Here is an 8,929-nt window from a genome sequence, read left to right as displayed (position 1 = left end):
GTGCTGTATCTTGAATTGTTTCCACAAAAAATGTGTTGAACTGCTCACTCTCGATATGTGTGAAAGTGATCTTGTTTGGAAGTTGGGTCTTTACTGATAAAATCAAGTTAAGATGAGGTCAGTAAGGTGGGTCCTAAGCCAAGATGATTGATATCCTTATTAAAAAAGAGAGAAATTTAGACACAGAGACACACAGGGAGAACAACATGTCAAGACAGAGGCAGAGATTGGAATAATACATCTACAAGCCAAAGATAGCTTGTCATCATCAGTAGTCCAGAGAAAAGTATGGAACAGATTCCTCCTCAGGGCACTCAGAGGGAACCAACAATGCTGACACCTTGACTGCAGACTTCTGGCTTCAAGAATTGAGACAATAAAGTTGATTGTTTAAAGCTACCCAGGTTGTGGCACTTGTTATGAGAGCTTGGAAGCCTAACATACTATGTAATCTTTGAAAGATATTTTCTTCGACCTTTGCTAACTGCATTTAAATATTACAATGTATTCATAAAGCTGTAATGCTTGGAATATTTTATTTTGTGGACTGAATGAAAGAATCTGACAGATAATGCTGTAAAACCATGAGAGTTCTTACCAAGCTTAAAAGGAGAGATGATAAATTTCTTCTTTTAGGGGCCAGCCCTGTGGCCGAGTGGTTAAGTTTGCATGCACCACTTTGGTGGCCCAGTGTTTCAATGGTTCAGATCCTGGGCGTGGACATGGCACTGCTCATCAGGCCATGTTGAGGCGGCATCCCACATGGCACAACTAGAAGGACCAACAACTAAAATATACAATTATATACTGTGGGGATTTGGGGAGAAAAAGCAGAAAAAAAAAGATTGGCAACAGTTGTTACCTCAGGTGCCAATCTTTAAAAAAAGAAAAAAAACCTTTTCCTTCTAAAAATAAAAGATTTGAGGAACAATGGGAATATATGTGTTACACAAAGTATTTTCATTCTATACAGAGATTAAATTATTTCGCTTAGAAATCAAAATTAAATTTATTTTTAACTCAGAATGTTAAAAATTGTATCATTTTCTGACAATAATTGCAATAAATTCCTTTAATGAATTTACTTTGAAAAGCTTTAAATTATTGTTAGATGTGGGTCTTTTTTATTTTTTCTTTTAAAATAGTATTTGCTCATTTGGGTCAAAATGAGATTAAGGAAAAGCCAATACTGGAGTATAAAGTTGAGGTGCTGTTATTGGCCATGAGGAGTTAATTTTGCTAGCCCCTCCTGAGGAGTGTGCATAGTGTTTCCCAGAGTAGCTTCCATGAGAAGCAGGAAGATGCAGCATTTACACAGTCTCCTGTGCCATTAGATAAGCTTACCCAAGGGCAAGAACTCTCTAGGCTGACTCATACATGGGTCAAGTGGACACCTGGACTTGGAGAAAGCTCCAGACTGAACGTGAAAGATCATGTTGCAGATATGAAGCGAACTACTCTTAATGCAAGCTGAGTCTCAGCTTGCACAGAATTAACTAATGTGTCCGCTCGTGAAATCAGAGATAGTCTGAGAGAATGTGACATGGGAAAGCAGACATGTTTGGGACAATCATGAATGAATATTTGAGTGTGTATACTCTGTCCTTCTGGAGCTTATAGTCCATTGAAGTGAGAGAAATTAAAAGAATAAGCATTCAAATTATCATATAATTATAGAAGCACTACAGGCTAAGCAGAAAAAGAGGCAATTTCTCTGAGAGAGACTAGAGGGATGACATGAAAAGCAATTTATGTGGAGTTTCATAGAAGAGTTTTCTGAGGAAATAATTTTAAGGCCTAATTGCTTTTAGAGATGCATTTTTCTAAATCTGGTAAATTTTTCACTGATTATTCTGTAGTATACTGGTAATATTAAATAAGCCAATAGGTTGGTTTAACTTAGACAAATCATTTAATTCAGTTTAAAGTGGAAGAAATAGATTGACAGTAGGGTCTTCCAAGGCTCAGATTAATAGAGCTCATGATTGACTGAGACCTTGCTTAGACAAGGAGGCCCAACCGACTTGGTAAGCTCAATTGGATATATGACACGTTTTAGAGTTTCCATAGGGCAGTGCTATAGAGCTATGACTCATTCATGTACCTTCCTCCCAGCTAAAGACCTGAGAAAAATACTGTTTTGAAAACCAGGAGTCTATAAATAACATATATAGATAAAGTAGGCTGCATAAAATGGAATCTGACCAAAGTAACTTAATCAGCCCCTTAAAAGAAGGCAACCAAAATATTTCCTCTAGCTGCAGCAATTCAAGTTATTGTATTTAACTCTTTAGTGCTCTCTCTCTTTTTACCGATTTTATTGAAGTATATTTTACATATAATACAATTCACTGAATGCCTACATAATAATTTTCTCAATGCCACCATAGGTGAAATTATTTTCTTCTCAAGGAATAGAAAATCATGGAGCTGTAGATTGGGTTGTTTGAGTTCTAAATATCAATCTACCATCAGATTTGCTATGTTAACCCATCAGATATCAAATATAGTTATTATTTTTCAAACCCCCTATGCTGCATGCTTAAAAAAAACCGCTTGCTCAGACACTCCTTAGCTGCTGACAGGGTTTAATGACTTAAGAAAGCAGTTATTCACAAGTTATTATACCTGTCCTGGGGCTTGAAAAAGAAGGAACTCAGGGCATTTAAACTTTCATATAGAAATAAGTTGATACGTCACCAATTACTTTGCAGATCTTTGAAGGATTCTCCAAACATAAACTTAATTGATATAAGCAACAGCAGCAAAAGTATATATAGCTAACTGGAGAGATTAATGGATGAAAACAGTATGAGATATATATGCTTTTCCTATAAATATTTACCAGGAATAATTAACAAGAAAATTATCAAGGACATAGTAGGTGGCAGGAACTGTACTACATCATGGAGATATGAGAGTGTCTGTATAGGGGGCTACCTTCATGGAGCTTACAGTCCAGTGCAGATTTGGATAATCAGCAGGCAGGTACAACTACAATAATAAATGACAAAGCAGGGTGTCTGTTGGATTGAGCACTATCACAATACATGGATGATCCTTACCTCAGATTTTAAGTTCTAATTATATTTCCGAAGCAAGAGATAGAAGAAATAAGCCAGATAAATAAAATATAGGGAGGGATAAGAGAGAGAAAAGACTGTTCCAGGCTAGAGCTTTGCAAAAACTAGAGATTAGAGCCATCATATTGCTATGATTTATGTTGCTTCTTAATTGGATAGAAGAAAGAAGGTAGATAATCACTGTTGGAAGATGATATTTTCATTAAGGTAGAGGATTGTGTTTTTATCAATGGTATGGAAGAAAAGGGGGGGAAGTGATTGTCATGGCATTACTCAGTCCTTGTATCCAGTCATTGATAGTATTTCTTCTAATTTATGTCTCAATGATATTTATAAGAAAAAAATCCAGAGAGAATGAGCATTAAAAATGTCATGGAGATAAGAAATAATGTCAATAGAATCTCAGCACATTAGGAAAAACGTTGACAGATGGGCTAAAATGAAACATATCAATTGATACAATGTAATAGTCAATAATTTAGATATAATAAATTATTCTAATTTTTTTCTCATCACTAGAATATTCTTCTCTCTAGAATTTTCTTCAGGGTAACATTGGCACCTTTATTCCTCAAGCTATATATCAGGGTGTTCAGCGTTTGCATAACAATAGTATAGAACACAGAGGACACTTTTCCTTGGTCCATGAAGCTGACTGATGATGGCTGCAGGTATGCTAATGCAGCAGATCCAAAAATCCCACAACTGCCAAGATGTGGGAGCTGCAAGTGTTGAAGGCTTTGGACCTCCCCTCAGTGGAGTGAATGTGAAAGATGGTGGCAACGTTGAAGAAGTAGGAGCTAAGAATAGTGAGGCTGGCGGCAAAGATGTTAAATGCACAAACACATAGAATCAGTAATTTGTTGACATAAGCACTAGAGCAGGAGAGCTTTAGAAGGGGAAGAAGATCACAGAAATAATGGCTGATCACATCAAGTTTACAGAAATGAACTCTAAGTACAGGCTGTATGAGAACATGTGCAAACCATGCCTATAATATACACTCCCCAAATCAGGGAGAAACAAGCCTAAGGGGACATGATGACATTGAAAATCAAGGGGCTATGGATGGCAGCTTATTGGTCATATGCCATTGCAGCTGCCATGTAACAGTCTGAGACAGGAAAAATGAGGAAGAAATAGAGCTGAGTCATGCATTCAGGGTAAGAGATGATGTTCTACTCTGTCACAAAGTTCACCAGCATTTTGGGCGTAATGACAGAGGACTGGCAGAGATCAATGAAGGACAAGCTGCTGAGGAAATACTACATGGGAGTGTGCAGGTGAGAACTGAGTCATATCAGTGTGATCATGCCTAGGTTCCCACCACTGTGACCACATAGATTCCTAGGAGGAGGAAGAAAAGGAGCAGCTGGAATTCTGGCTGCTCTCTTAGCCCAGCGAGGATGAACTCAGTCACTGTGGAATGACTCCTGCTGTCATTTCCCTCAGTTTCTGAAGAAGAAAGAAGAAGGCTCAGTTTTTGGAGGCATTTCCTTGTTGTTATCCATTTCATAAAAGGTACCCCATATAGAAAATTGTTTAGGTATTCTGTTGGTTAAGGTATAATAATTTTAACTCTGGAGAAATTTACCAAAATAATATTCATCTTAATTAAATATTTTTACACCTAATATCAATGTTAAGTTGTTTCATATGAAAGTATTTCAGCCATATTGATGATCACTTTACAGTTTTTGAGTGGCTATTCCTTGTTGTGAACATTTCAAATGTCTTTAAGCCAATTTTTTCTAAAGTGAGATTCACAGACTTAAAAATGTAGAGGAGCCATTCAAAATGAGAGAAGCTGGCTGAGTAGCAACCTAGAGAAGGTAAACCCTGTTTAAATGCAGTATTCTTTATTAACCAGCAGCTAATTTCTGCCAGGGGTACAAATAGGCCCATTATCGCCTAGTCTTTGGAATTATTTTTATAAAAATCATAAAATTGGGGTTTCTACATAAAATCTTAAGAATTTTTATTATTATTATTGAAATAAAACCGCACAAACTACATTGAGTTGACCCACTGTTAGCCAGTTTGAGCCCCTGGACCAAATAATCTGCCTTTTCTTGAAGGAGTGCTAAGTGAGTAGGCCTTTAAATCCAGTGCCTATGTTCATATGCTGACCATCATTTATTAGTTGATAAGCTTGGACCAGTAAAATAACATTGATACCTGATTAACACAGGTTAGCACTCTGAAAATAATAATAATAATAATAACAATAATTGCTGTTGTTTTTGTTACTTACAACTCACAACATACTATCATTTAGAATATAAGGGTTAATTACACACTTCAAAATACAGAAACACTAATTATAATGTTTAAATCTTTCATCTCTTTTATCTTTCATTGATTAAGAAGGTATGAGAAACAGTTATAAAATTAGGGGATATAGAATCATAAATGCTGTCCCCTTTTCTGTTAAGCAGTTAATGGATTATTTTATCATTATATGCATCAAAGTAAAATTATAAATGAAATCCACTTTAACAATATAAAATGAAGAAACAAAAATCTAAATATGCTACCTCACAGTTAAACAAAAATAAACTTGAAACTTAAATCTAAGCATAAAAGCTAAACTATTAAATTTCTGGAGAAAACACTAAAGAAAGTCTTCAACACATGGGAATGATTAAGATTTCTTAGACAGAACATGCACACAAACTATACAATATTATAAATTCTGCTTTATCAATTTAAAAACTGTTCTTCAAAAGGAAGCCTTAGAAAATTAAAAGCAAGCCACAGACTGTGGACTTTTATTCGAAATATATAAATAATATTGACAACACAATAATATGAAGACAATCTACCAAATTAAAAAATAAGAAAACTATTTGAATGGTATATTGCAGAATAAGATAAAAGAATACTTAAGAAGCACATGAAAAAGTGATGAAATCCTCATTCATCAGGGATATCAAAATGAAACTAAAACCATAGTGGCAAACCATTGCACACCTACACTAAAATGGAAAAATAAACAAACAAAAACTTACAGTACCAAGGTTTTGAGAGGATATGTAGCAACTAGAGCTCTCAAGCATAGCTGGTGAGGAAGAGTGTAAAATCGTTCAATAACTTTGGAAAACTGTTTGGCAATTTTTTTTGCAAGTCAAGCATACCCTTACAATATAATCTAACATTTCTACTCCTCAGTATTTACCCAAGAGAGCTGTAGGCATATATCTACACATATATGACTTGTACAAAAATGAGCATGGAACCTTTGTTACTAACAACCAAAAACTAGAAATAACCAAAATATTCAACCAGTGAATAGATAAATAAGTTGTGGTAAATGCATAGAGTGGAATTTCACGCATCATTAAAAAGTAATAAATCACAGATACATGCAGCAACATAGAATAATCTTGAAAACATCACACTGAGTAAAAGAAACCAGGCATAAGAGAGGAGGATACATTCTGCAATTCCATTTATATAAAGTTCTAGAAAAGCAGAACAAATCTATAGTGATGCAGATGAGGTCAGTGGCTGACAGGAGTGGGACATGGGGGAATGACTGGGAAAGGACATGAGAGAAACTTTAGGATGATAAAAGACGTCATTTCACTATTGAGGTGTTGGTTTCACCAGTGTACAGTATATGAATTTGTCAAAACTCATTGAGGTGAACTTTATTCTTAGAATGTGTATGTACATGCTTGATTTAACCTTGATAAAAGTATTTCCAGGAATAATCTTGATAAAATAATTAATAAAATATATCATAAAATAAATTAATAATATTAATTTTAAAACAGAAAAGTAAAGACTAAGCAAGGTTAAAGAAGATTTGAATAAGATTCATAAACTGGAATCTCATAGCATGCAGGAACTAAATAACACACATTCTTTATAAGGGCACATAAAAGCTTTACAGACTTTATTTATGTGCTGGTTCATACACAAGCTAAAATACCTTTCAAGATGTTTTCATTGGTCTTCACATTTAAAAAAATAGCACCACCAATCTTACAGGTTTTCTCCTGAAATATAAAAAAAGAGGTGACATCCAATAGTAGAAATACAGTAAAATACCTCTTAGAAAGCTCAGAATAGATAATAAGTTCTCAACTTTCTATTATATGTGGAATTACTTTAGTTAAATCAGTACCAACACCTTCTCCCTTATTCCAATATTTGATAGTAAATTCTATTTCCTTTTTTTGATGCTTCCATCATTTCAGAAACATTCTAAAAACATTTTATTCATTATCTTTTGATCATACAGGTATACGTGATCCTCAGCTGGTGACCACATGTTCTATAGAAATGCCTTTACCCAATTTTCTTTTCACCCTGCCATCTTAAAACCTTTGCTGTTGGAAAGCTTTGTCACTGGAAAGTCAGTTTTGGTAGATCCTCAACCTCTCCACTCTATCTTGCCTTAACAGAAATCAGATCTACTTTTTAGGAAGCTGAAGTCTCCTAAGTGGACAGTTCATGTTTCCCAAAGACCATGACTAATAGAACCTATAGAAGGAGTTAACATTTTCTTCATTATCTTTGGAAGTATTAAAAACACTACTCTAGTGAAAAACTCCTCCTCTACTTCCTCTACTGATACTAACTTAGTAAAATTACAATACCTTATCATTTTTTTCATGTTTATCATTTTTACTATCTGCCCACCTCCAGTCTTTTCAGAGAATGAAGTTCTGTGTCTAAATCATAGTTTTTGCTCACAACTCAGCACTCACTGGGCCAGGATTGCAGTACAACAGATTCCTTTCGTCATGTTTTTTTCTTGTTCTACAGCCACGTTCTTTAGTTGCTATGCTCTGTCTAATGCCTGGAGCATTTACCAATAGCTCAAGATTCATTGTCCTTAAGACAATCTATATATCTTCTTAGATTTCAACATTTGATAATTTTGAGATTTACATAAAACAAGACACAATTTACTTTCCCTTTTCCTACTATGAATCCTTTCCCCTTAGAGACTACTCAAACTTGGAGGATCTGTCTCACTTCGGGCTCTAACTAATCTCTGGCTTTTCTTGCCTCCAAGTGAGCCTTGGTTATAACATCAACACTCGGATAATCAATACCTTAAGAAAAAATAGAACTGCTGATGAGATCATTTGCCTGTATATGATGATCTTCTAAGCTCAACTAGAAGATCTATCCTGGAAAGCATTATTCTCAAGAGCTGGCAATATTGGAATCTAGAAAATCAAGGTAGATATTGTAGTGTGTTTTTCTTCAGCCTCTATACCTCTTTCTCTTTTTATCTGTGTGCATTTAAACTCCACATAGAGGATTAGAAAATGCTTTCCTCTCTAGAATCCATCCTGTTTCAATCAGAAAAATTTTACATCAAGGTCAATATTTTAGCTGTTCAATATAAATGAGATGGACACAATTCACCATCATTTCATACAGGCAAGTGGTACAGGCTCTCATAATATGCTTGTGGGTAAGATAGAGCTCTGTGGGATGGTTGCTTTACAGTCAGGTGTAAAAGAACATAGTGGAACACAGAGTGTTTATTAATTCAGGGATTTCCTACTATGGTTGATCATCAGAGCCACCTACGGAGATTACAGTATCTACAAAAATGATGAATATAAAAATGTAAACATGATTATTAAAAAAAAAGTTTCTGGATTTTCTTCCCTACACTCTCAGTCTTTGCTTGGGAGACAACTTAATCTCTGTAAAATAGCTCTGATAAACAGTTTCTGGTTCTACTTCTTCTGAAATTTACCACCACAGATCTAAATAATTCGCACATTTTGCTATTTCCTGAATTATCAATTTTGAACATTATTTCAACTTTGTATAATATTACACATACAGTTACCTCAGTTAAATCATTACACCAC

At 34.9% G+C, this 8,929-nt stretch overlaps 1 pseudogene; it reads right to left on the bottom strand.

Annotated features, from left to right (window-relative positions):
• Positions 1–3,598: 3,598 nt before the first annotated feature.
• On the bottom strand, positions 3,599–7,924 carry LOC124225594 (olfactory receptor 8G1-like; annotated as a pseudogene).
• Between the last annotated feature and the right edge of the window lie 1,005 nt (positions 7,925–8,929).

Source organism: Equus quagga, chromosome 14, assembly GCF_021613505.1.
Source record: "Equus quagga isolate Etosha38 chromosome 14, UCLA_HA_Equagga_1.0, whole genome shotgun sequence".
NCBI lineage: Eukaryota > Metazoa > Chordata > Mammalia > Perissodactyla > Equidae > Equus > Equus quagga.
Note: the sequence above shows the minus strand (reverse complement) of the source record. Positions and strands in the feature narration are given on the sequence as shown.